The sequence below is a fragment of the Centruroides vittatus genome, unplaced genomic scaffold, assembly GCF_030686945.1.
Source record: "Centruroides vittatus isolate TY-2023 unplaced genomic scaffold, ASM3068694v2 scaffold_1323, whole genome shotgun sequence".
Taxonomy (NCBI): domain Eukaryota; kingdom Metazoa; phylum Arthropoda; class Arachnida; order Scorpiones; family Buthidae; genus Centruroides; species Centruroides vittatus.
Genome location: NW_027122675.1, coordinates 1 through 23,929, shown reverse-complemented (window position 1 = coordinate 23,929; position 23,929 = coordinate 1).

The window sequence follows — 23,929 nt, the reverse complement described above, 5'->3', positions numbered from 1 at the left end:
CTTTACGACACCCTGTTGCCTCCTTTGAGGCATATTAGTGATGCACAAAAGATTGACCGCTATCGGCTACTCTAGAGATTTGTCCGCCTGCGTGTATGCATGCACTACATAGGACCGGCTCTGCTAATGGACCGGTTACGCCTTCTAAATTGAACTCTACTGTATACGTTTGAGATTCTCTTGATTCTCTATTTGTTTAAAATACAAGTCGCTGATTCAGTCACGAGTCTATTACCCGTAAGTGCTAATTCCTGGAGACGCAAACTCACCCTTAAAAGTTTGGTGAACGGTAGCCTATATGGATGTTATTTGGACCGATTATAGGTTAGACTCATTATTCAAGCTTCCAAAAGTATTACACGAGAGAAACAAAAATCTTCCGCTGATCTTAATATTTTCGAGGCTGCGGTAAACGTAAACACGTGTAAAAAATTCTGTAAATCAGAAACAGAAACATTTGATTCGTTCACCTATTTTTACAGCAATTGCGCATAAACAGCACACCGGCAAGCGTGCTTTTCGACTGACATTTTACTATATCAATACAATATATCTATACGTGGCACTTATGGTGCGACTATACAGACACCAGCGAGTGAATTTGCATTGTATACAATGAGAAGCCATCTTCTACTCGTACTTTGAAATACTTTACTTGAAATAATTCATTGATTTCTATGTATTCATTATAAAATTTAAATTTCGAGGTCTCTGGGCTTCACGACTTTTAAGATTTTTGGTTTTCTTTTGATATTAATAAGTTTTAGTGTAAAGAATGCTTAATGGCAGGATCCATCTTTAAAAGAAAAGATGGATCCTGCCATTCATTTCTAGCTCCATTCACACCAATAAAGCTGAACAATGAACACATTGAACAAACATGAACATTTTAAGCTGGATGCACACAGATTATATTATTAGTCTTTTTTTCAGTACAAAATGCAGTATATTCTAATTAATAGTTTATTCGTGTGACTAAATTGATTAAGTAGACTTATAACAAATTCGTATGTCATTAGTACCACTGACAAGTTCACGTAGAGTCTAGGTGAACTTTTTCAGTGGTACTAATGACAATGGTACTAGTACCGGCTCTGTACTCGTGATCACTGTGATCACTACTTGGTCACGATGGTAGGGCTGCGGGTTGGACAGCCATGGGAACACGCGGATACTACAATAAGATACAATGGATGGTGTACTGTAGTTATCTCCCCCTAAATTGTACACGTAATTAGTGGACGACCTTACTCGACAACTCACTTGTAGATTGCTGTTTTCAAAGTTAAAAGGGCCGTTCTATGCTGTAAATGTAAAAGCGTTGTTATTGCTATTCTATAATAAAACCAGAAATTTACATGTGTTAGCGGGAGGGCCTAATTTTGCATAAGACAGGCAAGGCACTTGCCCGGGACCCGTAAGAGGTTCTAAACGTGCCATTGTTTTATTAGTATTGCGAATTACTATATTATTTGCGCCATATTCAAGGGTTAATATATTGATTATTTTGAAATAAAAATACTTTAATTTTAAATATTACAATTTTATTTATATTTGTAGTAATACAAAATTTGTAAAGGGGCCCGTAAATATTATTTTGTCTAGGGTACGCGAAGGTCTAGATTAGGCCCTGGATAGCGGATATGAGAAGGGTATATAGAGCCCCATATATCGTTTGATTTGTTGTTTTCAAAGTTAAAAGGGCCGTTCTATGCTGTAAATGTTGTTATTGCTATTCTATAATAAAACCAGAAATTTACATGCGATAGCGGATATGAGAAGGGTATATAGAGCCCCATATATCGTTTGATTTGTTGTTTTCAAAGTTAAAAGGGCCGTTCTATGCTGTAAATGTTGTTATTGCTATTCTATAATAAAACCAGAAATTTACATGCGATAGCGGATATGAGAAGGGTATATAGAGCCGCATATATCGTTTGATTTGTTGTTTTCAAAGTTAAAAGGGCCGTTCTATGCTGTAAATGTTGTTATTGCTATTCTATAATAAAACCAGAAATTTACATGCGATAGCGGATATGAGAAGGGTATATAGAGCCCCATATATCGTTTTCATATCTTTGCAGATTCATGCTCAGCTTACTTTTTATCTCGCTTCTTTCCTTGCTAGTCTCGGCTCAGTTTGTGGTACTGGTACGTGTTAAGCTAAATCTGCTGCAAATTTCTGAGTAAGAGGCTATCCATAAATGACAAGTCGAACGGGGATTGAACTTCAATGGACGCCCATTTTTATTTTATTAAATTTTATACTGTTTATACATTTTATTATTCCTAAAGTGGTAAAGATTTTGAGGGGGGTCGAGTATTGTTGGACGTCTGAATAGGGGAGGGGGTTACGGAAACTTGGACAAACTGAAACAACGGGTGAGGGGAGTAATAATTTCAAGAAAAATGCGGACGTAATTTATGGACAGCCCCTAAATGAAACTCTACGCCTTTCCACCTGGACCTTCTTTGTACCTACAAGTTTCTTACAAACATTTTGTTCGTGTCAACATCTCTTCCATTGTTATCACCATCGACATCGCAGGTCCCGTCCGTTTCAGGTCCATTTATTAAGTAGACTTATAATAACAAATTCGTATGTCATTAGTACCACTGACAAGTTCACGTAGAGTCTAGGTGAACTTTTTCAGTGGTACTAATGACATAGTGGTACTAGTACTCAGGGCTGGATTTACATAAGGGCATTTGGGGCCTGTGCCCAGGGCCCCCACAAAACTAAAAAAAAAAATTATGTTTAAACATAATTTTTTGTCTATTACTGCGACATGATTCTGTTGCCCTCATGATTAGGCCACACTAGGCGTGTGGCCTAATCATGAGGGCAACAGGCAGAGAAAACCAAACCCGGGAAAAAACCTATGAAACATCGGAAAATTTCGGGAAAAAATTTCACATAGGTATTTTTCAGTTAAATTAAAATAATTAGTTTTACACAATAAAATATATGTATGTTTACAATAACCTTATTCTTAAATGAAATTTACAACTTCCTAGTTCAAATCTAATTGAAAGTACAGTATTTTGTGTAAATTTTCTAAATCATCAAATTTGCCTACTCTTAAAGGGTGGACCCCCACCGAATTTGTGCCCAGGGCCCCTGGATTGGTAAATCCGGCCCTGCTAGTACTGGTTCTCTACTCGTGATCACTACTTGGTCACGATGGTAGGGCTGCGGGTTGGACAGCCATGGAAACACGTGGAAACTACAATAGGATACGATGGATGGTATACTGTAGTTTTTTCCCCCTAAACTGTACACGTAATTACGGGACGACCCTAATCGACAACAACTCATATCTTTGTACGGCGGTATTTGCTACAGCTGATTCATCATGACCGTTAGAATCACCGAAGTAATCATCGAGTATGTATGTAAGTCCGTTTTTATCAATTTCTATGGCTATTAATGCTTACAAATTATGCGCGTGTGAATTGTTTAAGCACTAAGCTAATGAAAATCAGCTTACAGACTAAAAAGAACAGTTGGTACGGACCATTAGGCAAGTGCTGATTTCGATATTTTGTGGCCCTGTGTATTATTTAATGCAAGTCCAGAAACACAATTAAAAATTTACACTTCGGTTAGTTTTGTATTAGCTTATGTTAAAACTTATCAGTATCTTAGTGTATTTCATTAAGCGTGTGTAATCATGTTTTTTATTCTTAAAAAGTGCTTACTGTACAAATTAGTAGGCTAATTAATTGTATAATTAGATAAGAATTTTCCAAATTCTAATAAATTCAATGACGAATTTCTTGAAGGAAAATATCAGAAGTATTCTAAATACTCGATAATGTTAAATATAAAACTTTTACGGGGTATAGATTTTGTGTTTAAAATGGTTTGCTGCCCGGGTGAAAGTAATAAGGACAAATGGAAATCATATTAAAAGTTTGATTATTTTAGTCTATCATTGTTTATCACGAAGTGTCAAGGGGGTGAAATCAGAGGAAGAGTGGAGTAACCAGATTTCACGAAAGTCCCAGAGAATAAGTATGAAAAATTTGGTGCAGGTTAGGAATATATATATATATATATAAACACAACGGACAGACATTCTATTTTATAGATTAGAGATTAGAAGGATAAAAATATAAAAGTTTTTAGTGATTTAAACAAGGCAAAAGAGTTAGTTTTATATTCTGTAGTAATATTTTTGTAAGATTTTATTTTAAAAAGTATGCAATTAGCCTGTGTTATATTGATTAGAAAAATGCAATTATTTACAAATTAGAATTTTAAAATTTTAAATAGGATCTTAAATATAAGCATCCAAAGTTCGCGATAAACATATTTGGAAACGATAAGAATTCGCTTATTCATTTTGAAATTTATACGAATTTGCTGATAAATATTTTTTAAACTAAAATATAAAATTCTACTTCTAGAAAGATTTAATAAAAATTTTTCTTCTCTGTATGATAGAATTTAACATTCAAGAATTTATGTATTCTTGAATATTCGAACACTCAAAATTGTCCCATCAATGGCCATGTGGATAAAACCACCGAACACTGGTAGTTGGTTGCGAGTTCGCGCCTGGCCAACGGTGGAGTTTTCCAGGTGTTATTCACATTTCCCATAAAAAAATACCTCCCGAGAGATATTCCCTTCGGCAGATTGCCAAGTGTGGCGTTGGCAATCTGCCGAATACAGATTCATAGGCTTATATACTGAACTTCAAAATAAATTATTTAAGGGGAAAGTGAGGCAAAGCGGATCACTGTGGTTTTAACCACACAGTTTAACAGGTAGTACAGGTGTTAGTACTCGTGCTTAGTGTTTTCACGTTACTTCGTTTGTAGTTTGGTGATCGAGGTAAGTTAAATACGCTTTTTTTTTTTTTTTTTTTTTTTTTTTTGCAGCATTTGAAAAATTTACCCGTCCAAATAAATCCCAGCTAGTATTTAACATTAGAACGAGATTTATGTCATTGTTTGGATATATAAGCTAGGCTCCATATTAAGGAACATTACTGTGTTATTTTATGGCTCATTGAATTCTTCTTAGAATATTCCTTAATTAACTGTGGGATGATGATTTGACCAGAATCACAGTAATGAATCATTGTGGTTTTAACCACACGGTTTAACAGGTAGTACAGGTGTTAGTACTCATGCCATTGTTTGGATATATAAGCTAGGCTCCATATTAAGGAACATTACTGTGTTATTTTATGGCTCATTGAATTCGTCTTAGAATATTCCTTAATTAGCTGTGGAATGATGATTTGACCAGAATCACAGTAATGGATTCTGTGTATAAAGTATTCTAAATACTCGATAATGTTAAATATAAAACTTTTAGGAATTATATATATATATAAACAGCTGTTCCACTTTGCCTCACAGTCAAAGTAACCTCTAAAAAAACCAGGTTTTTTTGTCCTCTTAAGCTATTAGAATGCAAATTTTTGTATTACTCTATTCTTAATCTACCTTTTTACTTATAGATGGCTCGAAATTATAATAAAAAAAAACTATTCAAGGTTCGTGGTCCGAGGCCAATGCGGTTTTAGCAATAGGAAAAGTAAAGAAAAAAGAAACGTCAATCAGAGAAGCTACGTTTCAAATAACATATGAAACCCTTCAACGCCATTTGAAAAAGAAAAAGATCTACACCGCAACAAACAACTTCCACTATAACAGGAGCAGTACTGGAAGTTGTTTAACAGTACGACAGTACTTTTGCATTCTTTGCAAAGAACTTTACACAGATCCACCAGTTGAACATTGGATACAATGTTCTCACTATAAAGAATGGGCACTTGAGAAATGTTCAAATTATTTACAAGGTGATTTTATTTGTAATAAATGCACACAAGTAGCCCGAGTAAAGTATACGTAAATGAAAGGTTTTATTCTTTTTTTATGTATTTGTCTTATTTTATTTCAATATTTAATAGAATGAACTATGGCAGGTACAGCTTTTCTACGTTAATTTATGAATCCAATACGCTCACTAGTCATCCGTTTCACCCACACTGTGGATACTTTAATGGTTCTAGAAAACCTAACGCCGATGTATTTCAAAGTACTCAAATCAGATGTTAAACTTAACCGATTTACCGATACTCTATCCCACCTTCCTTCAATCAGAAACTTCCCTTTATCCAGAGGATACACAATAATGCCGTAATAGTCACTAACAAAAATAAAGTAGGATAAATTATAATTTATTATAACATAAAAAATATTTCTTTTAAAAAGTTAATAAAAATCATAAATCGACTTCTTTGACATTTAGTAGAAGATTTTTGTGTACCCTACACAATACCACATTTATTATTACTGTATTTTAAATGCACATTTTTATTATTTAGTTCTTAAGTTTAATATTAAATAAATTCTACAACTACGTTGCTATACAGCTTCGTTTACTTATTAAAAAAATTGTTTGCATTAGAGAATTTATTTATACATTCAAAAAACTGCAAATTCTCTAAATACACGTTGTTGTTATTATTATTTGCACTATTATTAATAATTAAACCAACTTAATTACCTTGTATAACATATTTAGTTAATAATTTCTGCTGGCAAATACGGAAACGATCGTGGAACATGTGTTAATAAAAGGTACTTGTTAATTATTGAAATATTTTTAAATTTTTTGAGTTAATTTCTCCTTTGGGTACAGTACATCTGGATCCGTCACTGTGGCACCCATCTCTAATTAAAACTATTAATTATATTAATTTATTAAATAATTTGAATTTTATTTATTTTATTTCATTAATCTTTTATCTCAAACAAATTTTTTTTTTTTTTTTTAATAAAATGAAGTATTTTTACGAGGTTAAATATTGTTTTAGATGCTTGCGAATGCCAAATCTTAATTTTGTATTCATTTATTCCTGACGTAAAATTGCCTTTTCAAATGTAAGATTTCAATAAAAATCAAAAACTAATTACATTTTAATGAATTGCGTTTAATCTGTTTAATTATAAGGAATATCCAAGCGTTAATTGAAAATTATCCATCGAAGATTTAACGAATAAAATAATTGAAATGTTATCTGTTATATTCTGTACTTAAGTAATGAATTACAGTATTTAATTAATTAAGTATTTTTTAAAAAATAAATAATGCATGAGAAGTTTTCGAATATATTTTTAAAATTTAATTAAATATCAATTGTGTAATTGCAAAGAGCCTTATGTGAAATTAGAATAAAGAATAAAAAACTTCACAACTACTTTTAATGTGAAAAATACAGTAGATCAGTGTTTCTTCACCTGGAGTGAGAGAAAGCATTTCTAGTAATGTGTATGGTAATCTTTAGATGTACGATATTAAAATTTAAGGCTGTCTTATGCTGTTTAAATTTGACTCTTTTTACCAGTTACTCTCAGAGTCCACTGTATAAACTGAAAATGGTACGATGTCTGGGACCTTCACTGTACCTTTGCCACCTTGAACACAATTTTCTAGAGGGGTACCGATCACTAAAAAGGTGAAGAAACACTGCAGTAGACCTTTGCTTTAACGACAGAAATTTTTGAGCGGGAGTCAACGAGCATAAATTACTCAATATACATTATAATAACGTTATAATACACCTCGTACATTGCAAACTCGTTATTAACAGTCCACATATTCAGTGGCGCGTTATCTTATAGGCAAAAAGGAAAATTGTTTGGGGCCCCCATTAACTGGGATCCCAAACCAATCTTTTATAAGAAAATATTGCCCCAAAACATTCCTCCCCAAAAAAATGTCTCGAGTCAACACTGTACATGGAGTCCCCCAAATTCAAATTCTCCTGGGCCCTATAACGTGCCATTGCATATGTTTTTAAAACACATTCGATTTAACGCATTTTCGGCAATAGCTCCAATTAGTTCGTTAAATCGAGGGCCTGTTGTATTAGGTAATCATATAGCTTATAATATTTTATCTTATGGTAATCAATGTTTTAAACACCACCTGCCGATTACACGTGAATATTGACATAAATTAGGCCTACATACAGTAAAATCTGTCAATATTTTTTCCGTTTTGAACAGGTTTTACTCTACACATCACATGCCAATCAAATTATGGAAATTAAAATAATTTTAGCACTAATTGAGAATCAAAACCATATTCTCTTTCATATTATTAACTGTTTTAATCACCGAAGCGATCGGAGTCTAAGGAAACTCAATAAAGAAAAATGGTTCCTCAAAAGAATTCAATTTTAACAGTTAATTTTAATCATATGTTCCCTCTGTTTAACGTTCAAAGTGTAATTTTATTTAACATGTGTCTATCCACAGAAAGAAACCGATACAGACAGACTCCAGATTCATCCCTGATAAAACTTGTTTTCCTTTTATCGCTCCTTCCTTCGGGTAAATATATAATTTATTTACAAAGATTTGAGTTTTATATATATTATTCGTTATAAAGAATTTATTTTATATTTAAATAAATTAAATTAAATTACTTCATCTACAAAACAACCGTTAGATACTCGAAGAATTGTTTTTAAAAATTCATTAAATCCAGTCCAGTTTACACAGGTTTTATTATATTATTTACTGTTAAACTGAGATTTCTCTTTGTATTTTTATATAATAGCAAATAAGTTAATTATGTAATTAAAGTAAAGTTTTTTTTGTATAAAAAATTCTATACAAAAAAAGAATTATACCGAATTAGAAGGGAATATTTTAAAAAAATTCCAGTAAAATTCTTCGAAATAGCGCATTAATAATGTGAAAAATTAAGTTAAAAAAGCATTAAAAAATCGTTTTAAATTTAATTTTAAAAGGAATTTCACATCCCGAGAGTAACATTCAGTTGAAAATGTAAATTGTAAGTCATATTTACACCATAAGAGAATCTTTCTTTTGTTATGTTAATGTGTATTTATGTGCAAGTGAAAGTCTCTGAGAGCATTTACTCGAAAAATATCAATAAAATATCATTTAAGATAATTGCTATCATTTCTTTTTTCTCGCCTCCGAAAATGACCTCGGTAAACTACGAAAAGCATTCCTTTTTTCGCCGTAATCTCGGTTTATTTTAAATAATTGATCAGATTTTTTTTTTTTAATTTTATTTTCGTTCCTGGTTAGAGTTTTAAAATACTGCACAAACTTTGTCACTAGTAAATTAAGCTTATTTATAACAGAATTTTTAAATATATTTACACATAGTTTAATTATCACAATTTCGGGTCTAAGATAAGATTTCAAATTATTGAAGATTAAAATATAGTAAACGAGATAATTTCATTTACTGTATTTTAATATATTAAGTAAGTAAATCTTATTCAGAAAATAATTTAAAAATGAATGAATTACAGGAGACCCCCCTATAACACGGTAGATACTTTTCGTGTTATATGAATCCGTGTTGTACGAGTCACTTAAACACATGAGCCAATCACAGCCCGGCGCACGGGCTGTGATTGGCTCATGTGTTTAAGTGACTCGTACAACACGGATTCATATAACACGAAAAGTATCTACCGTGTTATAGGGGGGTCTACTGTATTCTAAAATATCTATCTTTCGTGAGTCTATTCAAGGGTTTAGGCTAAAGATGAAGCTGAGAAGAAAGAGAAGATTCTAGTAGGGCACTGAGCTGACAGTATCCTAGTAGAATCTTCTCTCCTCTTCTTCATCCCCTCACTCTCTTTTTCTTTTCAGCCTAAACCCTTGAGTAGGCTCTCTCTTCCCCTAATAATAATAAGGTTGATGAGGATTCTCTTATCGATAGGATATTTTCTCTCAGTAGAGAAACAAGGATATATACAGCATTGAGAATATAAGAAATGAAACTGATTCAAAGCAAGGACAATATACGCTAACAAAAATGTTAAAATGAAAATTGTTGAAATCACAATAGCATTTGTCAAAGGAGAATTTAATTTAAAAAATTCTCTATCATTTCTCGGATCCGAGAAAGATGATGAAGGTGACAAATTTTATATATTTCTCTATGTTTCGATATAAAAATATAACAGATTGAACAGAAAATATAATTGAACAAACGTCAATTCTGCAATATCTAACACCGAAATTCAATTGCAAAATATCCCGAGAGAATTTTCTTTGATACAAAAATGCATTTACTTTATTGTGAATCATACGAAATGGTATGTAGGCCTATTGAAATGCTTGGGAAAGAAAGTATATCAGTAAGATTCTGGATTAAAATGTAATAAAGAAAAACAAATAATATAAAATAAAAATATTCAAATAAATTTCTGAAATTACAATAATTTCTTATTATGAAATTCCTTCTGAAAATCACAATACATTCGATTTTTTTGGTGTAAAATATTAGATTAAAGCAGAAAATAGATTGAGGTAGAACAAACAGCTTATATTAAATTTTAATTTTCAAGCATACAGAACACATCTATTATTTCGTTAAGGCAGTGGCGTGGCGAGGGGGTGCAAGGGGGTGTATCATGCACCGGGCGCCACTCGCAGAGAGGCGCCCAAATGGTCTCCAAGACAAACTATACGTGTTTCTGGAGGGGGGAAAGGGGCGCCAATAAAGTGTCGGGCGCCAGTTATTTTCGCTACGCCACTGCGTTAAGGTTGTGGATATTATTCTAGTTTTTTGTATCTATAAACAGTAGAAAACTGAAATTTTCTGGGTTTTCTTCACCTATCTAACACCTAAGAACGGGTCAGTTTTTTATAGAAAGCCCTCCCTCAGGGTATCCTTGCCATACGACATAAAATCTAAAATAGAAATTATTAAAGAATAAAAAGTATTTTATTATTACTATTCGGGTTATTTTTATATTATATTTTAAATAAATTAAATAAATTGGAGCTTTCAAAAGGAAAACACAAATGTAGCCTTTACGTCATATCCTTCTTGTTGGGAAATTAAGATATAAAGTAAGATATTAATGAAATGTAGGAAATTTTGTTTTATATTTGCGTAAAAGTGGCTTAACTTGAATTTTAAGTAAATTACACGTTGTGAAATACGTTATAAGGGAAATAATTTCTTTAATTATACACCATACCTCACTTCACAGGCGATAAATATCCATAGGTAGCCTAATTTTTACTTACTCCGATGCTATAGGTCTATATAACAGAGGGAGATCGATCAAAAATGACCCCCTTCTAGATTTTTACATTTTTGGACTCATTTTTGAAACGTCGAGAAATGCAAAAGACTTCGGGTATTTTTTCTCTGTATGTACGGTTGTTAGTGTGTGTGTGTGGGGGGGGCGATTTTGTTTATCCTCTTTGAAGCTTAATAACTTCCGTGCTTTTTGTCGGAAATTTCTGAAATTTTGCAGGGAGGTTTGTTTATTAGAGGGACTGATGCTATTAAATTTTGGTGGTTAAAGGTCGAGGGGTGGAGGAGATAAAAGGGGTGATGTGTATCTCTAGTAGGGCCTGACTTATAATGACGCTTTTACTCGTTATTAACATTTACAATTTTTTTTATAAAACCCATTATAGTAATTAAAAATATAAAAAGCTTTAAAATAAAATATCATAACAGACGGCACTACCAAATGTTACCGGGAAAGTTAAGCAACTCTTTGCTAAATTTTTAAATTTTATGACTTTTTAGAGGAAAAATTCTTTATCGACTTACATAATATTAAGCAAAAACAATATAAATTGACTTAAAAATACCAAGAAAATTAATTTAAAAGTGTGATATTTTAACTCAATTAATTAAAAATAATTCTTTGACGTTTCAGCCTCTTTTACTCGTAGAAAATGTTTCTTTTTTTTCTGTTTTTTCTTTTCAACTTTCATATTTTTTCGACATTTTAAAGAGATATTTGCTGATTATATTCATTTAAGTTATTTAAAGTCAATAATTGATTAAATTCCTCAATCTGAAAATTTGCAAGCACCAACGACGTTTGTTTACATTCTATTTTATTAAATTATATTTACAATAATATCATTTAATTAAGTCCTTTTGAAAAGTCAGAATTAGTCTTTCCCCCATTACCAAATGGATAATTTTAAAGGTAGTGCGTGGCTATTGAATTAATAAAATAAATTAATGTGACTAAATAGAATATTTTAAATTAAATCATTTTTTTTTTAAGTATTGGAAATGGTCTCTGCATAAGCTAATTTTCGAGTTAATAAACGTTATGCAATGTTAAAATATATTTATTTATTGCAATGAGAAATCCAAAAACGTTATAAAACGTTTGTCGCACACGAAAAACGGTCCATGACTTTGTTTTTCGCGCGCGACAAAGCGATGTATCGCACGAATCGCGCGACTTTGTCGGGCGGTGTCCCAAAGTCGCTAGTACTTCTTCTATGGACTTATAGAATTAAGTTCGTAATTACTTTCTTTTTGGCTTGCATCTCTGTGTCGGCATACGTGCTTTTTGTTATCTCTTCCCTATTCCGAGGAATTTCAACATTGTTTACTTCTCAAACATACCTGCCCAGCTGTTCTACTTTCAAATGATTCTCAGAATACTAATCTCTGTTTACAATTTTCCACGTTCTCTCTTAATGCAGCTAACAACAATTAATACCAGTATTATTTGCTTCAATGGTGCTAATTATTCCAGCAATTATACAGGTTATAAATCAAAACTGGAGTGACAAAGTAAAGAAATAAATGCTTTACAACATTTACAGTTCAGTACTTCTTCATAACAGGAGTTCCCCAGGACACCTACTGTCAAGATTACACTAGTGAAGGTATGCATTCTGGAAGTGTCTTTTCATATTTGTCACTTGTGCTAGAACCCTAATTACACTGCTGATAAATTGTAAACAGTTTGAGCGAGCTCAATTTAAATACTGTTAAACTGTTCAAAAACAAGGAACAGAAAATAAAATTTGATATTCACGCTATTAATTGAGCTTATAGTTGGCTGCGGGGCCCCTTCCCCAAAGGGTCCACCCAGCGTATAGGTCTAAAGACCTCTTTGCAATGTTCCGTCAAATCCTTTTAGTCTCGTGAGCTTTGCGCTTCTGTCGCGGGCCAGGTAGGTTCTCGCCTAACCCAATCCTAGCCCTTAAATAGCCTTACTACATTGGCCATATATTTTGGTGGGGCCCGAAGGTTTCCACGTTTACTTTGAACGGGCGGAAGGGGTTTAAGTTAGCCTTGCCGAGTTTAGATACCGAGCATTAGGTAGTTATATGTTTCGTCAATTCCTTTTCGTTTCGGGCCGACTTCAGTCGGTTACCGGCCATATTCAGTACAAAACCGAACCACGGCCAGTTCTGTCAGATAAGAGGGGCAGCTGGCACTGAGACAGGAGTGGTTTGTCTTCCAGATGCAGACCAAACTTACTGTTGGCTTTGCAACAGTTGCTGCATTTCAGCAGCGTCGTTTTGCACTCTTTGTGGTCGTACGGTGTCTAGATGCAACCAAATTTGGTATTGTGGTATGTCAGGACATAGACATACGGAAGACATTTCCGTAAAAAAGTAATTAGTACCAAAATTCACCATTATGGCAGATTTGGCGCTGCAAGCTGTTTCTAAAGACCGTACTACATTGCATGTGAGAAACCTCACAGAGGTCTCTATAGCTTCATGGGGCCTGGACAAATTTGAATTAGAGGGTCCTACATATAGTGTTGACATAGAGACATTTTACTTCGGGGAAACTTTTTGGGAAATCCCGTTTTCTCTTTCGTTTTTTAACGCAACCTTTGGAGGGTTTTAAGTTTTGTGCTGCGCCTGTGCCTAGTTTAAATTTCGATATTCTTACTAGTGTTGGGCACAATTGGTTGTAAAAACCGATTATTCGATTGCTTTAAACAATCGAATAACAACCGATTATAATTCGGTTGTTATTCGGTTGTCAGTCGATTCTTTTCGGTTGTTTTTCGGTTGTCAGTCGATTATTTTCGGTTGTCAGTCGATTCTACGAAAAACAATCGAATAATTCGATTGTTTTTCGTAGAATCGACTGATTCAGTCTGTTCTGGCATACTTCTATAGAAATAAAAATTTTTGAAGTAATATATAAGTAAAATATATTCAAAAAACTTAAAATTTATAAATTTTCATTAAATTAGAATAATAATTCTTATATGATTTCATTTATTTTAATTAATTAAACAAATCTGAAAATTAGAAATTACTTAATGCGGCATCTACTTCAGTTTCAATTTTAAGGCTTTTCGTGTTTATTTTACCGAGTTTTCAAGCGAATTAGCTCTTCGGTACCAGCAGAGAGAACATTTTCGAAACCTTTCCCAACCTTTCTGACCTCACAGATAATAATCACAAACGGTCCATTTTATTTTAATTATTTTATACTAAAATCCACTTGTTTAATTTCAACAAATAAGTGTGAAGTTTATTGCTGCTTCGAAATAAGTTTATGGATTGTTGGATCTTTTCCACCAAGGACGACAATCTCACTCGCATTATTTATTGATTTATTGACGTTATTGTTGATTGATAATAGTCATTTCGTGTTTAGTTTATTGGATAGATGAACTTTATTTTATACGAATTATAATTCCGGTGAATTTATGAAAATATTGTATCAAAACCCAGTGCCGTAACTAGGCAGGTGTAACACGTGCACCCGCACAGGGCCCACTTGGAAGAGGGGCCCAAAATGCATGTATTTGTTTTATTATTTCCCCAAACCTAATTAATTTAGGGCACAAGAATGGCTAGTTACGGCACTGCAAAACCCCATTCGAGTTATTAAAACAGTTTGATGAATTCGAGTTTGATTTAAGATATAAATAAATCCCTATGCTAACCCACCTATCTCAATCGGTAACCGGTCCATCACTGAAAATTTTCTTGCAAATCTTTACACCTGTCTCCATCCATCCATATGTGTCAACAACTAATACACTATCAGTAATATTCATACGAATCGTAACATTCATAGACTAATAATAAAATGATAAATTGTTTATTAATAAAAACATTTGATTTACAAAATTAATTCTGTTGTCAGCTCCTATTGTAGGTATATTTAATGTTATATTTAGGCCTACTCTCACATATTTAAAAAAATATGCAAGTACAATAGAGCATCGATTATCCGAACCCCGGTCAACCGTCACATCGGTTAACCAACCGCGTTCTAGTCGGCAAATTCAAATGTCCGCTAGTGATGTGGCTCTGTCTTGGCTGCTTTAATATTATTTTTGTTAAATTTTGCGTGTTTTAGCTGGCAACATGGCTCGACAATGAAAGGGAGGCCAGTATTTAAACGAGGCTTAATTTTAACAAGAAAAAAGAAAGTTTAACGACGCTATCCAATCGCTGTTTTTAAAACGTGTGCGAGATTTAGCGGCAAAAAAACGAGGGTCAGCTGTGAAACAAAAGAAAATTTTGGACTTCTTTTTCTAATGTATAGGCCTACTTTATGTAAAATATGTAACCCGAATATATATATTTTTTGTTTTATACTGTATTTTTCAATATACAGTACAGTACTGTATTTATTTTGTGCAAAATGAAGAAATAATTTTTAACGATAAAATAGCGACGATTATTATTTTTAAAAAATTTTGTTAGGCTTAACATCGATAAAAATTCAACGCGAAGTAGGTTAATAGCGATATACTAATATACTAATTACATGGAATATACTAATATACTATACTAATAATGTACTTTTTCATACTTTTCGGTTATCCGTTTTTTCAGTTATCCGACCAACCCCAGTCCCAAATTGAGTCGGATAGCCGATGCTCTACTGTACTGCACTTGTATTAATGTAATATTTTGAAAAGAGGACGTTAGTAAGTTTCAAAATGCTAACTTTAATAATTTTCTCTCTATTTTATAATAAACTATATATCAATTTAAACAACGTATTCAACCATTTACTCGTAAATATATCAAGATCGCACAACTGATAATGTATATTATCATTCAAAAACTGCTTACGAATGGTACTAATCCGATTAAAAAACCGATTGTCTTTGCTACAATCGAATGAAAAATCGATTGTCTTTATCAGTCGATTGAATCTATCACTAATTCTTTCTACAGAAAAACCTTTATAGTTCCAGGAAGAAAGGTTACATGCAATAATAGAAAAATATGTTTATTTGAACTTTGTCATTAGCGTCCCTCAGCTATAACGTGTGAAAAGCGTATTACGGAGTAATATACATGCTAGTGTTAATTGCTTGTAAAGTGAAAGGTCATTTAGAGATTGGGATCCCTTACTATGCGTTAAAAGTACCCGGATCGCCTGCAAACTACTACTTTTTTTACATATTGTAAAAGTTTAGATTTTTATGTTTATAAATAATAAAATAAAATAAATCTCACACTACTGTAACATTCTTAATACAAGTTAATACAAAATATATATAACATTTTTATAAATGCAACAATTGGTTAGAATTAATCAGAGAAGCGGATTTATGGAATAATTTAAAAGGAAGATTCGGAATATTTATAAAATGTACATTATTTTATATAATTTGCTTATTGTTTTATTATTTGTTTATAATGTAACGTTCTAATTTTATTGGGGTGGCTTATTGCCCTTTTTTTAAACTCTTTCCGCCCTGTGGGCACTAAGAGGGCCTCTTTTAGTAGGCCCATTATGGGTTCGGCCAGGCCCACAAAATTGGGGGACCGGGTGGTGAGGGACGGGCAGGGCCGGATTTGCATAAGGACATTTGGGGCCTGTGCCCAGGGCCCCCACAAAACTATGTTTAAACATAATTTTTTCCTATTACTGCGACAGGCTAGTGTGGCCTAATCATGAGGGCCACAGGCAAAGAAAACCAAACCCGGGAAAAAACCTATGAAACATCGGAAAATTTCGGGAAAAAATTTTACATAGGTGTTTTTCAATTAAATTAAAATAATTCGTTTTACACAATAAAATATACATGTATGTTTACAATAACCTTATTTTTAAATGAAATTTACAACTTCCTAATTGAAATCTAGTTGAAAGTACAGTACTTTGTGTAAATTTTCTAAATCATCAAATTTGCCTTCTCTTAAAGGGGGCCCCACCGAATTTGTGCCCAGGGCCCCTGGATTGGTAAATCCGGCCCTGCGCACGGGGCCCGAGATATCCGAACGGACCAACCCCCGAAAAATTCCTGGGGATTATTCGACCCGTTCGGATTCGATCCCGGGTCCGCAGAGCGGTAGGCTGCCACCTTGACCGCGCGACCATCCGGCCGGCTTATTGCCCATTAGTCACTATTGTGAATAAAAAAATACCCAAGTTTTTATACATAATCAACAAAATTTATACATTGGTGTAATACTAATATACGAGACTTTATTAATAAAATTAAAAATAGCAAATTTATTTGATTTGTTTTCGTAGATAAAAATTTAAATGATAAATGTTTACAAAATTTTTAAAAACACAAAAGTAATATCTCTCTATATAACGATTACTGATTGGTTATAGATAATATAAACTGATCATTTATCTATTTCTCATCTAAACTTCTATTTCGTTACAGTAGATTCTCCTCCAATCTCTAATTAACTTTAAACTTACGTTCTCTCCGATTGGTTAAACATTAAATGAAAACAACTTTTAATTGTTTCAACATGTTTACATTGTTTATATCGGGATCAGTATTAAACAAACTTAGATAAATCAAATTGCTGTTATTCTTCATGACTAATGTTAAGATTATAATGATTGAAAATGCCCCAATATACGTTTTTTTTTTTTTTTTGGTAACTCTTTTCGCCCTGTGGGCTACTAAGAGGGCCTCTTATAGCAAGCCCATTATGGGTCGGGCCAGGCCCACAATGGGGCGGCCGGGTAGTGAGGGACGGGGATCGACATATCCGGACAGACCACCCCCCGAAAAATTTCTGGGGATTTTTCGACCCGTCCGGATTCGATCCCGGGTCCCCCAGGGCGGCAGGCTACTAACCTTGACCGCTCGGCCATCCGGCCGCTCCCCAATATACGTTAATATCGGTGTAGTCGGACCTGCAATAGCGGCGACCTTTAAAAAGCGGCCATTTTTACAATTTTTATATATTTATGAACAAAAGTCTACACAAAATAAAAGGCCATTTTAAGGCCGTTCTTCAGAGGTTTGACTGTAAATTATTTTAAACAATGTTTCTTCTGTTTTTATCGCTTTAAATGTCTTGTTAAAGGAGCCAACTTCATCCTTTTTGACATTTGTTTGTAATAATTACATATAAATAAATAATTACTTTACATTTAGCATTTATCATTCGCTGAAATCGAAAAAGTGAAAGATTATAGACAAGAGATGGGAAAGCTTTCTTAATCAGAAGGGCCGAATGTTATAATACAAATGGCATAAAGTGTACACATTAAGCACACACAAACACACACAAAAATAGATTTATTTATTATAAAAGAAACGGAAAGCATACTTTTGTGTTAAATTTACATTTTACCAGGCCAGATTAAAAGCTATAAAAGACCCCAAGCGGCCTTGAAGGCCTCGGGTTTCCCAATTGTACATAACCCCTAGATTTGTATCTGTAACAAGGACGACGAGCCTTACTTACATTTATGTAAATAAACACTAGACTTGACGGCATATTGGCGCAGAATACGAAATTTTATTGATATATAAGCAAAATAAAAATCGAAACGAGAACAATTATTTCGCTAATTTAAAACAAAACTAAAATTCTGTGCCAAACATTGACCGGATATTTAATATCGAAGATAATATTATATGTTAATTTATATGCTTCAGTACAGAAATCGCTTATATGTCAAAAACAATTCATATAACTTCCAAGAAAGATACACACTAAGACATTAGTTGACGGATCTGTATGATGAGTCCTTGAAGACGATTGTTTAGACTCACGTGCTTACTGGTTGGGTGACAATATCTCTTGTAACTAATTTGACAGTAATGATTTGGTATTGTAGTCACGAGGTTCCTTGCTTGCATATGATTCATCCGAACCTTTATTTAACCTTTCAAATTTGACGCTTAAAAGTAAATCACACAGCAAATAAAAATGCATATTTAAACAGTATTTCCATTATTTTATTATAATTAAATTGCACAATTCGATTAAACTCGCTTTGTATTATTCTTAATTAACATTTTTTTAAGCATAAAAATAGTGTTAAAAATGTATATAAATGGTTAAAAATGAGCAATATTTAAGAAATTTGCAATCTACCACAGCATCAAACATAAACAAATTGTTGATTATCTATGAGATAGGCTGGTATATATTAGTATATAAGCGCTTTATGAGTCTTATTTTAGCATTCTTTTTAATAAAAATTTGTACTTCTAAGCTTATCGCATGGTAAGAGATGATCAAAATCCTATCATTACTTATATTTTACTTAAGATTTTTGCATTATTATTACTAAAAAAAAAAAGAAATTTTTCGTTAACTTTAAGCTGTTATATTCACGGCAATTTTATTGAGTGATTATTAATCTAGATATTAATCATGATAAATTAATTATAATTTAGTAAACTTTCTCATAAATAGAAATAAGAAAAACATTTTAAAATTATCTCCTTAAAACTTATTTAAAAACAAGCTTTCAGATAAGTTAGGAGATGGTTCCAGGAGATTTTTATTATTATTAAAGTTTGCCACGTCTTTATGCGTTAAAATCCTTTGCAAATTAATTATTTTTTAAAGTAAATTATTATCGTTAATTCTAAAACATGGCGGTTTTATTAAATTTTCCATTAAATGTAATCTATGTTTGATAAATAAATAGTCTATCGGGTTACACTTTCGGAGTTTTGCGAGTTATAAATAATGACAAAACTTGAAACCATCCATCAAAATATGAAGTAAACCTGTCAAAATTCCTTTCTTGTAGAAGAGAAAAGATAATGTCGAAGCTCGTTTCTGCTCCCTGAGCAAACATGGATGCAATTTTGATCTAAAAAAAGAACTTTCTTGAATTATTAATTAACTATAGGAAAATTTTATGAGGTTAAAAAATACGTTTATGTCGAAGAAAATAACAATATGCACTTACAGCTTTAGTATAAATACATCTAAATTATTAAAATCTCTTTCAAAAAAGGGGGACGAATTTAATGCATTTTAGAATAAAATTTCAAGAATTTTAAACGTATTTAACTGTATTAAACGTGATTTTAATTATGTTATTAATAACTTGCAGATGCATTGTCTCTCTCTCTCTCTCTCACTCTCTCTCCATTCTCTTCTTTCTTCGTCTTTCTACTTGCAATTACCACAATTGAATTTTTCTTAATTTGTTAGAAATTATATAAAATTTTAATATAATAAAATGAAATTAGAGATAGTTATTTATTATTTAAACATAGATTAAAAATTCTTATTTTAAAATAAACACATTGAATTAATAATATAAAGAATCGAAAAGTCCTTCTCAGATTAACATATCTAAATTAAAATCCAAGAGAAGTTTCCTAATAATAAACGAAATTACTAAAATAAAAATAAATATTTCGAATTAAATTAATTAAAAATGATTTATTTATCTTGTAACTTTTGATAATATTTATCTAAGGAATAATTCGAAACATTTTCAAACTTTGAGAAAAGTTTATCTCTTCTCATTTAAAATATTTGTTAAATATTCTTAATTAGATACGTGGAAACGAAAGGGATATACTTTTATATTATCTTCAATGTTTAATTTGCATATTTCCTTTATAAATTATTCAATTATTCATTACAGTTATAGATAAACACAGCTTACGTAGTCTACAGTAAACAAGATGCATGCAAAGAGAAAAAAAAGAATTAATGATGCGGAAAATCAGTTAAAAACTTCATTTTTATTGTGGGAAATCTTCTGATATTAGTTTTAATATCGGAAATAAAGAGGAAATTAGGATATTTGGTGGTTTAAACTCTATAGAGTACGTTTCCATTGTAAAATAAACATCTGCACATTTCTATGTGCATAATTTAACCTCTAATTTCTACTACTCATACGAAACAAAGGATTTTTTTTTTAAGCAATTAAGTAAGTACAATTATAAGTTAACGTTATATATTTGTCAATATAATTTAAACTCAATTTCAATTTTCTTTTATTGTCTTCAAACAAGCTGAATCATGTTGTTTATGAGGTGGCAAACTGAATTGCACTTTTGAGCCAAGCTGCAACTTTATGATAAAAGTTAAAATTTATGCAATTTTCCTTATTAAAATTAATTCAATTTAGAAATATCTATTATTAATAATTGCAAAATTTTAATGCGCTTATTTAATCTACATTGTTTTTTTTTCTTTTTTTTTAATTTTAAAAAAATTCACGAGTTTATTTTACGAAATTCAAAGATAATCTTTGCATTTTATAATTTTTTACGCTCATATAATTATATTTTGCACATATACGAGCCTATATTTTTTCTATATAAATAAAATTTTAAAAATTTTTAAAAAATTAATAATTCATATTAAAAATTAATTTGGGGGGGAGCAAATTTAAAAATTAATTCGTATATTTTATAATATAAATTTATACAGTTTAAACTGTTATGATTAAAATGTTCGAAACGACTTAAATAGCCGGGGGTAATGAACCGTGTTATTCTCCCAGGCACGTGACAAAGGCCTGCAAACGTATTTAAGCCTAGGCCTAGATATTGAGTTGGTCAATTCGTACAAATTGGTCCACCGAAGATGTGCGCTCCCCATTTGAGTTTTCCCGAATTCGATTTTGAAGAAGATCCTTATTGCTTGCAAAATTTATTTCAGGTGAGATTGATTTTTATAATTTTTACTATAGTATATATTTTGCAGGCCTTTGCGTGCAATAATTTTTTGTAGTTGATGTAGAGGATCTAGTTTAATACGGAGATGAAGTCCGGATCTTTAGGGCCTGCTCGTTAAAAAAAACTGCATTGTGGCCCTTGTAAATAATTTTTTTTATTTTTTTATTTATTTTTTTACACCCGGCACGTGACTATATCATGCTTATTTGACCTTTGAGATTGTGTACCTATTAGTGAGGAGTTTTTGGTTATAGTTTTGCTTTAGTAGGGAAGAACTTTGAAAGGGAAATGCTATTACAGATAAGTTAGATAAGTTAATATAGCCTATATATATATAGCCTATAGAAGATTTTTTAGTTATTTCGTGCATTTAGATACCAATTCTTAGTTATAGAAACGTAAAATTATCGATAGGAATAATGTAAATCAGGTAAATTACTATATTTAATTTAGTTTAAGTATAAAATTTCGGCTTTTGCAAGTCTTAATAAGGTCACGTATCTATACATATTTAAAATTGCAAGTAAATTTAATAACTTAAGTCTTAACGAACGGCAAATTAAGTATAATGCGTGTAATTTTAGAAATATTAATAAGTAATTAATGTTAATTAGATATTACTTATTATTAAATTTTATATAAAGTAAATTATTGTAGATACTTTACATTAATGTTTGCATAAATCTATTCAGTAAAGGAGCAAGGATTTTAGGCTCTTTATTTGCTAGATTGCAATCTGGGGCCGTATTCTGATCACTGTGGTCCCTCACAAGCCGGACGCTGATTGGCTAATCATTTGAACTAGCCAATCAGCGACAGGCTTGTGAGGGACCAGAAACGGTAACCCTCTGGTCTGCGAGAGATTCTCCAGCGATGAGCAAATAGAAACTAGAATTACTAACCAGTTCGATAATTATTCGTATAGATTTGTACTAGAACTAGGATTTGTATCTGTGGTATCCAATCACTTTGCATATCTGATGAAACAGATATATAATACGTTACATCTCTGTTTTCGACCAGAGATTCGTCTCTTGCATCTAAGTATGACCCATAAAAACCGGATATTTTGGCTGAAAGCCAGAAATCGGGTAACACTACGGGGTCTAGCGATAAAATTATTTATAGGACCCCAGAAAGAAAACGTGTTGTTACCGAAACGAGTCTCCTATGCACTTCATCACCCGCTCCTAACTAAATTTTCCATTGAAAGTAGTGATAACTTGTAGACATGTTATCGATTAAATTCATAAAGAAATATAATTATTTGATGAACTTTTAAATTAAATCAGCATTAATACCGAATTTTATTTAATAATCGAAAAAATATGCAAATTTAGTATAATATGCAAGGGTTTGGGTATCATATGCATGCAGAAATGCGTTGAAATTTGTTTAACGTTCTGCTTTCTGGGAAACTCTGAAGGTGTTTGAGAAAGTTGCATGTGTTGGTCAAAATCTGCCTAAACTTGCCGATAAAGCAATACATTAATGAGCAATACTTAGAAAAGAAAAACATTCTTATTTTTATTACGGTTAATTAATCATTTACTGCATGACTCTTCGAATTGGCAAAGAAATTCTCATGCAGTATCGCAGTTATATAATTTTGTTTGTTGCGTTTAATGCAGTTTTAAGCTGCAAGTGTTAATACGTCCTTGAAGACCTTTACGGGATCCTAATGAAGGTGCAATAGCATTACAGCTGTAATAAACACTGCTACGAATCTAAAAGTGTAATTTAGTAATTCTTACGAACAATTAAGTAATAATTTAATTAAAAATGATTAGAAAAAATTGCCTCTTATTTATTATATTACTAAGTTACTAAAACTATATGCCTACTTAAATATTCGCATATTCACGCTTAATTTGCTTCAAAACACTTTACAGGATTTGCTTGATGGCCAGAACGATTCGTTCCCTTCAAACTTTAACACATCTGAACCCCAAAATAATGTAGCAAATACTTATTCTAATGAGGTAAGATACAATTTTTAAAGCATAATTCACTCTTTATTTATAATAATAGCTCTTAAAATAATTTAATATTGTATTATAGTGCCATAATATGAACACAAATCTGGATTATAACTGTATAGTTAATAATAATCAGTCGTTGAAATTAACGCACTTTCCGACTCCATCGCCAGAAAATAATTACTTGTCAGATATAAGTGACGAAAGCACAACCTTAGATGCATCTCTAAATAAGCTACAACATATTAATAATTATCCTTCAATACGTCAAGATTCGACATATGTTATCCGACT